This window comes from Bos indicus x Bos taurus, chromosome 15 (genome assembly GCF_003369695.1).
Source record: "Bos indicus x Bos taurus breed Angus x Brahman F1 hybrid chromosome 15, Bos_hybrid_MaternalHap_v2.0, whole genome shotgun sequence".
Lineage (NCBI taxonomy): Eukaryota > Metazoa > Chordata > Mammalia > Artiodactyla > Bovidae > Bos > Bos indicus x Bos taurus.
The window spans coordinates 35,229,566-35,246,253 of NC_040090.1; the positions used below are offsets into that span (position 1 = coordinate 35,229,566).

Genomic DNA, 16,688 nt, shown 5'->3' on the forward strand with positions numbered 1-16,688 from the left:
GCTTCCCTGTCCATCACCAACTGCTGAAGCATACTCAAACTCATGTCCATCGAGTTGGAGATGCCATCCAACCATCTCAAACTCTGCCATCACCTTCTCCTGCCACCTTCAATCTTTCCCAGCATCAGGGTCTTTTCAAATGAGTCAGCTCTTCGCATCAGGTGGCCAAAGTATTGGAGTTTCAGATTTAGCATCAGTCCTTCCAATGAATATTCAGGACTGATTTCCTTTAGGATGGACTGGTTGGCTCTCCTTGCAGTCCAAGAGACTCTCAAGAGTCTTCTCTATCATCACGGTTCAGAAGCATCAATTCTTCAGGGGTCAGATTTCTTTATAGTCCAACTCTCATATCCATACATGACTTCTTGAAAAACCGTAACTTTGACTAGGACTTTATCAGCAAAGCAATGTCTCTGCTTTTTAATATGCTGTCTAGGTTGGTCATAGCTTTACTTCCAAGGAGCAAGCATCATTTAATTTCATGGCTGCAGTCACCATCCCCAGTGATTTTGGAGCCCCCAAAAATAAAGTTTGACACTGTTTCCACTGTTTCCCCATCTATTTCCCATGAATTGATGGGATTAGATGACATGATCTTCATTTTCTGAATGTGGAGTTTTAAGCCAGCTTTTTCACTCTCTTCTTTCACTTTCATCAAGAGGCTCTTTACTTCTTATTCAATTTCTTCCATAAAGGTGGTGTCATCTGCATATCTGAGCTTATTGATATTTCTCCTGGAAATCTTGATTACAGCTTGTGCCTCATACAGCCCAGCATTTCACATGATGTACTCTGCATATAAGTTAAATAAGCAGGGTGACAATATACAGCCTTGATGTACTCCTTTCCTGATTTGGAACCAGTCTGTTGTTCTATGTCCAGTTCCAACTCTTGCTTCTTGACCTGCATACAGATTCCTCAGGAGGCAGGTCAAGTGGTCTGGTATTCCCATCTTGAAGAATTTTCCACAGTTTTCTGTGATCCTGAAAGTCAAAGGCTTTGGTATAGTCAATAAAGCAGAAGTAGATGTTTTCTGGAAATCTCTTGCTTTTTCCATGATCTAGAGGATGTTGGCAATTTGATCTCTGGTTCCTCTGCCTTTTCTAAATTCAGCTTGAACATCTTGAAGTTCACGGTTCACATATTGTTGTCGCCTGGTTGGAGAATTTTGAACATTCCTTTGCTAGCATGTGAAAAGAGTGCAATTGTGCAGTAGTTTGAACATTCTTTGGCATTGGCTTTCATTGGTATTGAAATGAACACTGACCTTTTCCAGTCCTGTGGCCATTGCTGAGTCTTTCAAATATACTGGCATACTGAGTGCAGCATTTTTACAAAATCATCTCTCAGAATGTGAAATAGCTCAACTGGAATTCCATCACCTCCACTAGCTTTGTCCATAGTGATGCTTCCTAAGGCTCATTTGACTTTGCAGTCCAGGATGTCTGGCTCTAAGTGAGTGATCACACCATCGTGGTTATCTAGGTTGTGAAGATCTTTTTTGTATACTTCTTCTGTGTATTCTTGTCACCTCTTCTTAATATCTTCTGCTTCTATTAGGTCCATATCATTTCTGTCCTTTATTGTGACCATCTTTGCATGCAATGTTGTCTTGGTATCTCTAATTTTCTTGAAGAGATCTCTAGTCTCCCATTTTATTGTTTTCCTCTATTTCTTTGCATTGATCACTAAAAAAGGCTTTCTTATCTCTCCTTGTTATTCTTTGGAACTCTGCATTCAGATGGGTATATCTTTTTTTTTTTCTCCTTTGCCTTTAGTGTCTCTTCTTTTCTCAGCTAGTTGTAAGGCCTCCTCAGACTACCATTTTGCCCTTTTGCATTTCTTTTCCTTGGGGATGGTCTTGATCACCGCCTCCTGTACAATGTCACAAATGCCTGTCCATAATTCTTCAGGCACTCTGCCTATCAGATCTCATCCCTTCAATCTATTTGTTAGTTCCACTGTATAATTGTAAAGGATTCAATTTAGGTTGTACCTGAATGGTCTAGTGGTTTTCCCTACTTTCTTTAATTTAAGTCTGAATTTGTCAAGAAGGAGTTCATGATCTGAGCCACAGTCAGCTCTTGGTCTTGTTTCACTGACTCTATAGAGCTTCTCCATATTTGGCTGCAAAGAATATAATCAATCTGATTTCGATATTGACCATATGGTGATGTCCATGTGTAGAGTTTTTTTCTCTTGTGTTGTTGGAAGAGGGAGTTTGTTAAGACCAGTGCATCCTCTTGGGAAAACTCTATTAGCTTTTGCCCTTCTTCATTTTGTACTCCAAAGCCAAATTTGTCTGTTACCCCAGGTATCTCTTGACTTCCTACTTTTGCATTCCAGTCCCCTATAAGGGAAAGGACATCTTTTTTGGATGTTAGTTCTAGAAAGTCTTGTATGTCTACATAGTATCATTCATCTTCAGCTTCTTTATTATTACCTGTTGGGGCATATACTTGTATTACTGTGATATTGAATGGTTTGCCTTGGAAATGAACTGAGATCATTCTGTCATTTTTGAGATTGCATTCAAGTATTGCATCCTGGACTCTTTTGTTGACCATGATGGCTACTCCATTTCTTCTAAGGGATTCTTGCCCACAGTAGTAAATATAATGGCCATCTAGGTTAAATTGGCCCATTCCAGTCCATTTTACTTCACTGATTCCTAAAATGTTAATGTTCACTCTTGCCATCTCCTGTTTGACCACTTCCAATTTACCTTAAGATTTAATCCTAACATTTTACCTAACATTCCAGGTTCCTATGCTATATTGTTCTTTACAGCATTGGACTTTACTTCCATCACCAGTCACATCCACAACTGGGTGTTGTTTTTGCTTTGGCTCTGTTTCTTCATTCTTTCTTAAGTTACTCCTCCTCTCTTCTCCAACAGCATATTGGACACCTACTGACCTCGGGAGATCATCTTTCAGTGTCCTATCATTTTGCCTTTTCATACTGTTCATGGAGTTCTCAAGGCAAGAATACTGAAGTGGTTTTCATTGCCTTCTCCAGTGGACCACGTTTTGTCAAAACATCTCCACCATGACCCATCCATCTAAGCTAAATCAAGATGGCAGAGTAGAAGGACATGCACTTATCTTCACTCATCTTCCCTTGCAAGAAATCCAAAATTATAACTCACTGCTTAATAACCGTCTACAGGAAAATGTTGGATCCCACCAAAAAAAGGACAAAGGACAAAGGACAAGGACAAAGGAGAAGCCCCAGCAAGATGATAGAAGGGGTGAAATTGCATTTAGAATCAAACCCCATACCCATCAGAGATGCTCAGTGGGCTCAAACAAAACCTTGTGCACACCAGGACACCCCACAGAGACTAAGCCAGACCTGCATTTGAGTGTGGAGGTATGAGTCAGCAGTGGCCTGCCACAAGGACAGGAGCTCTGGATGCAGCAGACCTGGGTATGGCATAAGCCCTCTAGGAGGAGGTCGCCATTAATCCCACCATAGAGCCACTAAAACTTTCACAGGACTGGGGAAATAGAGTCTTGGAGGGCACAAACAAAACCTTGTGCACACCAGGACCCAGGAGAAAGGAGCAGAGACCTCACAAGAAACTGACTCAGATTTGCCCATGAGTGTCCAGGGGTCTCAGATGGAGGCATGGGTCAGCGGTGGCCTGCTGAAGGGTCGGGTGCACTGAGTGTGGCAGTGTGTGTATGGAACCTTTTGAAGGAGGTCACCATTATCTTCATTACCTCCACCATAGTTTGGGCCATGCCCATTAACAGAAAATTGGATTAAAGATTTAATTAAGAAATGGTGTTTCAGGAAGTGGGATAACTTTAGAGTCCACTGGTTGATGGCTCGATGGCTTAATGGCAGGCAATATTCTTTTCTGACTGAAATGGCAGGTGACGTTGTTTCCTCCACATGTATAGTGACCTTGCCCTCACAGAGCCCTGCTATCACACTAAAATGTATACTTCATGCAAATAATTATTTGTCCTTGCACATATATACAATTTCACATACATACATGCTCAAGAAAATCCACTCCTTGACACACATATTTATTACTATCACTCAGATATACACATCAATATACATGATAAATGAACACACTTGCACATTGCACAAAATATCCCTTCACTTGTAAATATACATACTCGGGCAAAAAATAAAATACATACATATAGATAAACTTACACTCATACGATCAGTGGACATGAATTTGAGCAAACTCCAGGAGACAATGAAGGACAGGGAAGCCTGGTGTCCTGCAATCTTTTGGGTCACAAAGTGTCAGACACGTCTTAGTAACTGAACAAAAACAATCTCAGCAACACACATTGTTATGTGTGCATTCAAATGCACACATATAGAGAATTCACACATGTAGAGAAGAAGGGAGATTTAGGGGTTAATGCTTCCACTTTTAGTCTCCAGGCTTAGAGGAAGTCAGTTCAAGTATGAAGCAGTGGGACCTAGGAGGGCAGAGAGAACTAGTGCTTGGGGGAAGGGAAAATGTAAACACTCACAGGTTTTAATGAGGCTCCATTCAGTGTTCTCTGTTACAAATTGTTTTACAGAAGCCGTTTAGAGTTGTGTCCAGTAAAGTTGGAGTTGGTGAGAGATAAAGCAGAGTTTTCAGTGATGGGTGCCTTGGGCCCCAGTTATCTCTGCCCATCCCAGGGAACAATAGGACTCAGAGTCTTCAAGGAGCTAGAGGCATGGTGTGCTCTATGCAGAATGGCCTGACTCACTGGGGGCTCCAAGCCCAGAGATCATGACTGCTGATCCCCAGCCTGAGATGGGAAGAAGGCTTGCTGCTTATTCTGTGTCCTCCAGGAAAATTATAGAAAAGTAGAAGGACTACCTCCTTACACAATCCATCCAGGAAGGAGGTGGATCAGGACCCCATACTACTCTAGTATTATGGTTCTGGGTCTTAGTTTTAAATGCCCAAAGTAATAAAACAGAGTGTAAAATTCCTGGAAGCTGTTCTTTAGCAAGATTTCAGCCCATTTAGTCTTTATCCCTTTGGGTTTGAGCAATGTGGATTGCCCTGATATTTTATCAGGTGAGTGATAGTGAAGGTACCAGATTTCAAAGGAACACAGCAGAAAGTGCAGAGAGGAAAGAGAGGCACCTCTCAAGAAGCTCCCATCTTCCACTCAGACTTGAATTTCAGGTCAGCTCTGCTCCTCCACTGTTGACCCAAGAAAGAAAATCTGAGACCTGAATGTCAGAGCCAACAGAATAGAATAGAGTGAAGAAGTTGAGAGGCATCACTTATGAGGGACCTTTGGTCTGTGAAAAGGCCATGGGAGAGTCTGGAAAATAGATCCATCAGTGGAGAGAAACTAGTTTTGAAAGAAGCTACAGTATATGAGTAGCTGAACCCTGGTTGAGAAGAGAGTCACCACCCCAAAGGGAGTTTATATAACAAGGGAGTTTCTATTAAGGTTCGTGGGCAGATTGAATGAAGATGCCATTCAGCAGCCTATACTCAGAGATGCCAGAAAATCCACCTGGAACCTATTGTAGAGGCATCCAGTTCAATGACTTAGTGGGATTCCAGATTCAAATGCAGATCTATCTGTAATTCACTAAACAATTTCACAAGTTCCTTTTGTATCTGGCTTTTTCATGACAGGGCAACAATCACTGCTGTATCCTATCAGCATGGGTGTTCCAATCAGTCACTACCTAGCAGAGGGAGTATTGTGGATCACCAAGACCACTGGGTGTGGAGCTGTGCACCTGGCACTAATTTACTGTGTAATTTTGGGCAAATCATGTAGCTACCCTGAGTTCTGTTTCTCTAGTTGTAAATAAAGATGCAGAGGCTTTATGAGAGAAACAATAAAATGCAAAAGTGTAAAGTGTTGTATCTACAAAGATAGCAATATCTTTCAGAATTAATCAAAGAGATTATTATTCACTTTGATAAATTTATATCCAGCATCATCACCAGTACCCACTGAAATAGTGAATATGACCCAAGTATGCTTTTCCAAGTGACCTTCAGCCTCAGTGACTGTGTCCTTGCAATTGAAGAGTAACATACAGGAGGTGAAAAGAGGAAAATGAGGGAGTCTCTAGAGTAAACACAATATATGACTGTTTGAGAACATCAGGCCAGGTCAAAGGGGATAACACACAGCCCTGGTGCCCAGATAATGTATGTGTTTCTGAATGTCTTTTCATTTTTTGTTTATGATTGGTGACTTTGTTTTTAATTGCTAAGCCTTGTGTGTGTGTGTGTGTGTGTGTGTGTGTGTGTGTGTCTTAGTTGCTCAGTCATGTCCGACTCTTTGAGACCCCATGAACTATAGCCCATCAGAGTTGTGTCCGACCCCATGGACTGTAGCCTGCCAGGCTCCTCTGTCCATGGGATTTTCCAGGCCAATGATACTAGAGTGGGTTGCCATTTTCTTCTCCAGGGGATGGATCTTCCCCACCCAGGGATTGAAGCTGTGTCTTCTGCATTGGCAGGCAGATTCTTTACCACTGAGCCACCTGGAAAGCCCCGAATATCTATTATCTAGGAAGGATGATAAAGTTTTCAATTTAGAGCAGGACTTATAGAATCTTAGTTCCACTTCTTTCACAATGTTACAAACCTAGAGAAAATCAGAAAGACGCTAGGTTTACTTCAGATCATGCATAAACCCTTCTTGGGAACCACTGAGTCATGTGAATGAATGAAACATTTGTCTATACCCAGAGGTGATTTGATAAAGGGGGCTTGAAAAGATACTCTCCTTGACTATATCTTTCTGTTATGAAGGAGGTAAGAGCTAATGTTTTGAAACAAAGACTTGTGTCAACTGAGATTAAATTGTGTAAAGATACTGGGTAAGAACCACATGTGTTTTTTGCCATTGACTCTGAGATACACAGTGGTCAGCAGTGGGATCAGACACAAGCATCAATCCTTGTGATACCAGCAAATACCAGCAGAGGATGATGTTCCCAAAGTCAAACCCTGGCCAGCAGGGCAACCACTAGCGTGAGAAATGGACATAACTGTCTTCTGGGTTTGGAGCCAATGTAGAAGGCTCTGTCAGACAGTTTAAGATAGGGAAAATTGGTTCATGACTCCATTGCTACTGAATAATGACCTTTATTTGTTAGTTTCTTCAGCCAATATTGATTAATTCCCTTTCTTTTCAAAGCAGAGGTTCTAGGAAGAGAGCACAGCTCAGGGATAAATTCATGAAATTTATCACATAGGACAAGGATTTAAAAACTATAGCCTGCACCAGCTCCACTTTATAGCACGGTTTTAAAAAGAAAGTTCTGTTGGAGCACAGCCACACCCACAAGTTAGATATTGACTAAGGCTTCTTTCATGCTACAATACCCATGCTAACTAGTTTTAACAGAGATTCTATGGCCCACAGAGCCTAAAATATTCATGATTTGACCAAGGAAAGTTTTTTGATTCTCTAACTGAGGAGTCATATGCTAAATCCATTAAAGGTGCACAATTGGTCAGTCCTTTACCTACCAACCCAAATCTTCACAGTAATTTTCTTAGAGTTAAAACTAATAATAAATACACTCTATGGTCCTTTAAGTCAAAGTGTTTTCCAGAGTGACTTCCAACTTTGAAAAGTGGCATAAGTGTTGCTGCTGTTTTAATTCAGGAGCGTGAGGCCCCAGCATGGAGACTGTTGTTTATAGATCTCTGTCTACTTCATCAGGATGTCTGTGTATACATCTAAGTATTTCCATAGAAGAAAAAAAAGGGATTCTCATGTAAAAATTCAAATACATTCTGGCTCTGAACACTCGTAATACAGGTCAGTCCAAGTGTGTATGAAATTAGGAGAAAAACAGGGCACGTGGGGTAGAAGCCGGGCTCAGGCCCTAACAAGCTTGGTGCCCTTGGCTAGTGTGCTTGCCCCACCTTCTAGAGACCAGCCCTGTCCTGGAAGGGGTTAGGGGGAAGGCATGACTGGACCTCCTCTTGGGGCCTCAAGAACACAGTAGATCCTTGGCTTTGGGAGTCTCAGAAGCTAACAGCAGGGAGATGATGGGGTCAGCTGCATACGTATCCCCCCTCAGAGAAGCAGGAGCCCTCTCCCGGCTGGAACAGCAAGGACAGATCACTGATCCCTAAATCCTCAGAGCGTGTGTCCTCCAGAAACTGATTCCTCGTTGTGGTGTAGTGAACCAACTGCTTCCCTGAGTTAGGGATTTCCAACAGGGATGAAATGACCTATGCGGAAGTTTAAGCAAATCAGTTGTCAGTTCTTACTAGAAGACAGGGACAGAATTAATATGGAATTATTTTTAAATTTTCCTTCTACATGTTCTCATTTCAAAAAAATTTTGTTTCTTATAAAATATCATGGTTGCAGCTAGTGGTGTGTTCTGGTCGCATATTCAAGAACATAAATGTAAGTAATGAACACAGATTAGCATCATTTTATATTGCAAAATTTTACTTATTAAAATAGCTGAAGTTATTCTGGTTTGCCATTCAACTTTTACCTTATTATTCAATTCTTATATCTAAATATAATAAATAATAATAAAGATTTATCTTAATTAATTAATTATCTTAATTAATTATCTTAATCTACTCTCCTGCAGAGAGTAGATTACCTTTCCAGTGAGGAAATATAAGCCAGAGTGCAATGCTGACTTCAGGGAACAGCTCTTCTGATCCTGTGTCCTTCATCCTGCTTGGGATCCCAGGATTGGAGAATTCCCAGTTTGGGGTTGCCTTTCCATTCTGTGCCATGTATGTTGTGGCTCTAGTCGGCAATATCACTCTCCTTCATGTAATCCGAACTGATTCCACCTTGCATGAGCCCATGTACCTCTTTCTGGCCATGCTGGCTACCACTGACCTGGTCCTCTCCACTTCCACACAACCTAAAATGCTGGCCATATTCTGGTTTCACGATCATGAGATTGAATATCATGCCTGCCTCATCCAGTTGTTCCTCATCCATGCCTTTTCTTCAGTCGAGTCCGGATTGCTCATGGCTATGGCCTTGGACTGTTATGTGGCTGTCTGCTTCCCACTGCATCACTCTAGTATCCTGACCCCATCTGTTGTGGGTAAACTGGGGGAAGGTATGATGATGAAAGGGCTGCTGTGGGTGAGTCCTTTCTGTTTCATGGTGTCTAGGATGCCCTTCTGCCCCAATCGGATCATCCCCAGTCATACTGTGAGCACATGGCTGTGCTGAAGTTGATGTGTGCTGACACTAGAGTTAATCGTGCATATGGGCTTTTTGCGGCCTTCTCTGTGGTTGGCTTTGACATTATTGTCATCAGTGTATCCTATGCAATGATTCTGAGAACAGTGCTACAGTTACCCTCAGGTGAAGCCCGGCTCAAGGCTTTTGGCACATGTGCCTCCCGTATCTGTGTCATCTTGGCTTTCTATATCCCAGCTCTCTTTACTTTCCTTACCCACCGCTTTGGACATCATGTGCCCCGCGTGGTACACATCATGTTGGCTATTCTCTATCTCCTGGTACCTCCCATGCTCAACCCCATATCTATGGAGTTAGAACCAAACAGATCAGGGACAGGGTAATTCAATGATGTTGTGGAAAAGACCCCTGAGTCAAAGCATAGGGCTTCAACCACCCCAATCACCCCACTGATCTGGGAATATAAATGCAGAAGTTTGCCAGGATGTCACATATCATCACAAAGTCATCTCTGTGAACAACTGGCTCAGAGATCAGCCACCCTCCCAAAGTAAGAGGAACACTTTTCCGGATACCCTGAAAGTGGTGACTGATAATGAATACAAGTTTTACCTATGTTTGATCGCTTACAGTGAATGATGTTGGATTTGTGATCTCCAAAGAAGAGGATTTAGCTTCAGGATCAGGGACCAGGCTTAATCACTCAGAGCTCTTGAGTGATAGTTTTATTACAGTGAAAAAGGACAGAGAAACCTTCTGACATAGACATCAGAAGGGGGCAGAGAGTGCCCCACTCGTAGCCTTAGCAATTGGTTATTACATAAATCAAAAGAATGTCTCAAGGTCGTAAAGGTCTTACCAGACCCACTCCCACAATATACATTTTAAGATGTCAGGATTATTCAGAAGGTTCTTAAGGAGAAACATGTCCTCCAGCAGGATACATTGTTGTAACATAATCATTCTTACAGAGTTTAAGGAAAAACTCCTTGAACAAGATGAGTTGATTTTTTGTGTAATCATTAGCTCTGTGCTTAAAGAAAAAACTGATTTATGTGACTAAGATGAAGGAATGTAGGAAAAAAAAAAAAAAGTTTGTCCTATTCTCCTCCTCAAGAACCCCAGACCCCTTTCTCTTTCTCGGGGACCCCAGCCTTCTTATCAACCCTGCTTTTTTACTATGCCAAAGGCTTTGACTGTGTGGATCACAATAAACTGTGGAAAATTCTTAAAGAGATGGGAATACCAGACCACCTTACCTGCCTGCTGCAAAACCTGCATGCAGGTCAAGAAGCAACAGTTGGAACCAGACATGGAACAACAGATCGGTTCCAAATCGGGAAAGGAGTACGTCAAAGCTGTGTATTATTACCCTGCTTATTTTAATTATATGCAGAGTACATCATGTGAAATGCTGGGCTGGATGAAGCACAAACTGGAATCAAGATTACCAGGAGAAATATCAATATCCTCAGATATGCAGATGACACCACCCTTATGGCAAAAAGTGAAGAAGAACTAAAGAACTTCTTGATGAAAGTGAAAGAGGAGAGTGAAAAAGGCATGAAAGTGAAAAGTGAAAGTAAAGTCTCTCAGTCAGACTATGTTAAACCTTTGGACATTATAAAAACCTCTGTTCATGAGTTTTGCTCTATTATACTAACCTCTGATCTTGAGTACAGGGCTCAAGATCATGTCCTTTCAGTGCCTTATAGAGGGGCTTTAACATGAGCCTGTAGTTTGGGACCCAAATCCCACAGAACCCTGCCTCCAGTAAGGAGAGTGGATCCCCACCCTGCTCCAGCACTATTGTTCTGGGCTTTAGTTTTAGCTACCCTAAACAGAGTCTAAATTTCCCTGAAGCTATTGCTTAGCAAGATCTCAGCCCATTTTAGTCTTTATCCCTTCAGGGTTGAGCAACTTGGACTGAACTGAAATTTCACCTAGTGAGTGAGTGTGAAGGCACCAGATTCCCTAGGAACTCAGCAGAAAGTACAGGGAGGAAAGAGAGGTGCCTCTCAAGGGCTCCCATCTCCCACTCAGCTCTGCTCCTGATCTGAGAGCTGAAAATCAGAGCCAGTGAATGGAATGAGGAAGCTGAGAAGCATCTCTTAGGAGGGAACTTTGGTCTTTGAAAAGGCCAATGGAGAATCTGGGAAATAGAATCAGCAGAGAGAAACTGGCTTTTAAAAGCAACTACAGTAAATGAGTAGCTGAACCCTGCTTGAGAAGAGAGTCACCACCCCTAAAAGAGTTTGTGGAACAGGTGAGTTCACTATTAAGGCTCATGGGCAGACGCTGATAAAGATGCCTTCCTAGAGAAAGCAGTATGTAATCTGAGATTTCAGAAGAGCAGCCTGGAACCTATTGTAGAGTCATCCAGCCCAGGACTAGGAAGGAGCCAGGTTTAAATGCAGATCTATATGTAATTCAGTATACAGTTTCACAGATCTCCTTTTTATCTGGCTTTTTCATGATGACAGGGCAACAATCTCTGCTGTAACCAACCAGAGTGGGTGTTCCAATCAATCACTTCCTAGCAGAGGCAGTGCTGTGGACCACCCAGAGCACTGGATATGGCACTGTGCACTTGGCACAAATTTACTATGTGGTCTTGGGCAAATCATGTAACTGCACTGAGCTCTGTTTTTCTCATTTTAAATACAGATGCAAAGGTTTTGTGAGAGAAACAATAAAATGTAAAAGTGTATGGTGTAATATCTACAAAAACAGCAATGCTTTCCACAGTCAATCAAAGAGATCATTGTTCACTCTGATAAATTATGTCTTTAGCCAGACTCTCCACCAGTGCTCAGGGCAGGGATGAAGATGGTACAAGTTATGCTTTTGCTGGTGCATCTGAGGCTCAGTGACTACATCCTCACAAGTGAAGAGTGATATACAGAAGGCAAAAAGGAGGGAGAGAGCCTGTAGCTCCAACAGAATATATGACTATTTGCAAAGGTCAGGCCAGGCAGAAGGAAATAAAACCCTAGATAGTGGGTGTGTATTTCTGAATGTCACTATAATCCAGATAGGAGTATATGGTTTGAGCAAGCCTATAGTTATTACCTGTCGTTTTTGAGATTGCATCTATGTACTGCACTTCGGACTCTTTTGTTGACCTTGATGGCCACTCCATTTCTTCTGAGGGATTCCTGCCCACAGTAGTAGATATAAGGGTCATCTGAGTTAAATTCACCCATTCCAGTCCATTTCAGTTTGCTGATTCCTAGAATGTCGACATTCACTCTTGCCATCTCTTGTTTGACCACTTCCAATTTGCCTTGATTTATGGACCTGACATTCCAGGTTCCTATGCAATATTGCTCTTTACAGCATCGGACCTTGCTTCTATCACAAGTCACATCCACAGCTGGGTATTCTTTTTGCTTTGGCTCCATCCCTTCCTTCTTTCTGGAGTTATTTCTCCACTGATCTCCAGCAGCATATTGGGCACCTACTGACCTAGGGAGTTCCTCTTTCAGTATCATATCATTTTGCCTTTTCATACTGTTCATGGGGTTCTCAAGGCAAGAATACTGAAGTGGTTTGCCATTTCCTTCTCCAGTGGACCACATTCTGTCAGATCTCTCCACCATGACCCGCCCATCTTGGGTTGCCCCACAGGCATGGCTTAGTTTCATTGAGTTAGACAAGGCTGTGGTCCTAGTGTGTTTAGATTGACTAGTTTTCTGTGAATATGGTTTTAGTGTGTTTGCCCTCTGATGCCCTCTTGCAACACCTACCATCTTACTTGGGTTTCTCTTACCTTGGACATGGGGTATCTCTTCACGGCTGCTCCAGCAAAGCACAGCCATCGCTCCTTACCTTGGAAGAGGGGTATCTCCTCACCGCCGCCCTTCCTGACCTTCAGCGTAGGATAGCTCCTCCAGGCCACTGCCCCTGGCCTCGGGCGTGGATTGCTCCTCCCGACTGCCTCTGTTTATTTAACTTATATGCAGAGTACATCGTGAGAAACGCTGGACTGGAAGAAACACAAGCTGGCATCAAGATTGCTGGGAGAAATATAAATAACCTCAGATATACAGATGACACCACCCTTATGGCAGAAAGTGAAGAGGAACTAAAAAGCCTCTTGATGAAAGTGAAAGTGGAGAGTGAAAAAGTTGGCTTAAAGCTCAACATTCAGAAAGCGAAGATCATGGCATCCGGTCCCATCACTTGATGGGAAATAGATGGGGAAACAGTGTCAGACTTTATTTTTCTGGGCTCCAAAATCACTGCAGATGGTGACTGCAGCCATGAAATTAAAAGACGCTTACTCCTTGGAAAGAAAGTTATGACCAACCTAGATAGCATATTGAAAACCAGAGACATTACTTTGCCAACAAAGGTCCGTCTAGTCAAGGCTATAATTTTTCCTGTGGCCATGTATGGATGTGAGATTTGGACTGTGAAGAAGGCTGAGTGCTGAAGAATTGATGCTTTTGAACTGTGGTGTTGGAGAAGACTCTTGACTGCAAGGAGATCCAACTATTCCATTCTGAAGGAGATCAGCCCTGGGATTTCTTTGGAAGGAATGATGCTAAAGCTGAAACTCCAGTACTTTGGCCACCTCATGCGAAGAGTTGACTCATTGGAAAAGACTCTGATGCTGGGAGGGATTGGGGGCAAGAGGAGAAGGGGACAACAGAGGATGAGATGGCTGGATGGCATCACTGACTCGATGGACGTGAGTCTGAGTGAACTCCAGGAGTGTTGATGGACAGGGAGGCCTGGCGTGCTGCGATTCATGGGGTCGCAAAGAGTCAAACAGGACTGAGCGATTGATCTTATCTGATCTGATAGTTATTACCTAGGTGGGATGGTAAAGTTTCCAGATTATAGAGTAAGACCTATAAGGTAAGCCCCAATTCTCTCACAGTGTTACAAATCTAGAGAAAATCAGAAAAAGGCTCGGTTTATTTCAGATCTTGCAGAAACCTTTTTGAGGAACTTTCGGGCTGGCTGACACATTTGTCCGTAGGTTGTTAAATAAAGTTGAAAAGATGTTATTCTTACCTATAGGTTTCTCCTATAAAGCAGGTAAAAATCAATGTTTTCAAGCAAAGACTCAGGTCAAGTGAGATTAAATACTGAAAAGGTGTTGGGTAGATAAGACCGAGATGAGTTTTTGTGTCATTGACTCTTAGGTGGTGGTCACCAGAGGGATCAAGGTGTATGAACCCACAGAATACTGGCATTGTGAGGTACACACAATCCTTCCATAGCCAGCAGGGCAACCACTAGTTTCAGAAGAGGATGTAAGTGTCTTGTGAGTCTGGTGACAAAGTGAACGTTTCTGTTAGAATGTTTTAAGGTATGGTTAATTGCTTAGTGATTCCATAGCTACTGACTAATGACCTGTATTTGTTACTTTCCTCAGAAAATGTTTATTGAATACCTTTTCTGTGCCATGCCAGGTTCTAGGAAAATCTAGCACCAAATCCACCTTTCAGCCTATTTTTATAAATAAACTTTTATTGGAACACAGCCATACACACATATTTATATATTGACTATGTCTGCTTTTATGCCATAATGACTAAGCTGAAGTTGCAACAGAGATTGTATGGCCAACAAAGCCTAAAATGTTTATGATTTTTTTCAGAAAAAAATTTTACTGATCCTCCAAGTAAGAAGAGTCACATCCTAAATGCATTACAAATGCATGATTGGTCAGTCAGCTATCTTCCAGCCCAACTTCTCATGGTAGTCATAGAGTAAAAACTAACTCAGTATCTGTAAGTACACTGCTATGGGGCTTTAAGCCTGTCTTCCTCCCCTGAAAATTGGCCCAAGTGTTGTGTTGTTTTAATTCAAAAGCAGGGGGCTACAAGATAGAGCCCATTATTTATAGACCTCTGCCTGTCTCATTGGATATCTGTCTGTCCATATATCTGAATATTTCTACAGAAGGAAAAAATGGTTTGTGAAACTGTTAGTTGCTCAGTCGTGTCCAACTCTTTCCGACACCATGGACTGTAGCTCACTAGACTCCTCTGTCCATGGAATTTTCCAGGCAAGAATGCTCAAGTGGGTAGCTATTCCCTTTTTCAGGGGATCTTTCTGACTCAGGAATAGAACCCATATCTCCTGCATTGAAGGCAGATTCTTTACCATCTGAACCACCTACATATCTTTTTACAACATTTTCTAAGATGAAAGATGGTAACTACAACCCTGTATGCGAGACAACAAAGGAGACACAGATGTATAGAACAGTCTTGGACTCTGTGGGAGAGGGAGGGGGGTATGATTTGAGAGAATGGCATTAAAACATGTATAATATCATATAAGAAACAAATTGCCAGTCCAGGTTTGATGCAGGATACAGGAAGCTTGGGGCTGGTGCACTGGGATGACCCAGAGGGATGGTATGGGGAGGGAGGGGGGTTCAGAATGGGGAACACGTGTACACCCGTGGCGGATGCATGTTGATGTATGGCAGACCAATGCAATATTGTAAAGTAAAATTAATAATAATAATAAAATTAAAAAAAATAAAATATAAAATAAATAAAAATAAAAAAATAAAACTCTATAAGTAAATTCCAAAGTTGAGGACAATACAGGACTTTTAAACAGTTTGCAGGGAAATTTTAAACTCCTTTGTCACAAAGTATACCAATTTATACTTCTACCAACCATGTAAAAGGAATTTTCACCTCAGGGTCTGTGAAGATGATATTCTTTTTAGATGTTCACTAATTTGATAACTGAACATTTTTTTTTACTGTTTCTTCAGATGATGAACATAGGCCAACCTTGTGGCCATTATCAATCACTTCTTTCTGAGAGTTCTTATCCAGGGTTCCTGAAAATTGTCCCTCTTCATGAGGATGTCAGTCCTCTGAGTCAACTGTTCACAGCCATGACTTTGTGACAATTTGGGACATCCTGGAAAAACATATGCATTTATATCATCAATGCCTTAACAGTGGCGACCTTGGGGTGGTTAAAACCTTATGCTTTGAGTTGGGAGTCTTTTCTACAACATCCTTGAATAACCCTGTCCTTGATCTGTTTGGTTCTAACTCTACAGATGATGGGGTTGAACATGGGAGGTACCAGGAGATAGAGAATAGCAAACATGACATGTACTACTCAGGGCACATGATGTTCAAAGTGGTGGGTAAGGAAAGTAAAGAGCAGAGGTGTAAAAAGCCAAGATGACACAGATATGGAAGGCACATGTGCCAAAAGCCTTGAGCTGGGCTTCACTGGAGGGTAATTACAGCACAGCTCTCCAAATCATCACATAGGATACACTGATGACAATAACGTCAAAGTCCTAACATCAAACCTACTCATACGGCTGATGCCAATTCTTAAAGGTAATATATATGTATAGGAAAGGATTCAGGAAATACATCCAAATGATATAACATTTAAGAATAACAGTGAGATTTGTGGTATTTTGATTTTTTTTTGGGGGGGGGGCACCTTTAGGTATTTTTTAAAATTATCGATGATTGGGGAAGTTTAATTTCAGTATGAGGAAAAAAGTAACTGAAATAACAACAAAAG

The 16,688-nt window shown here is 41.8% G+C and overlaps 1 pseudogene; it reads left to right on the forward strand.

Annotated features, from left to right (window-relative positions):
* Positions 1-8,624: 8,624 nt before the first annotated feature.
* On the forward strand, positions 8,625-9,567 carry LOC113904782 (annotated as a pseudogene).
* The last annotated feature ends 7,121 nt before the right edge of the window (positions 9,568-16,688 follow it).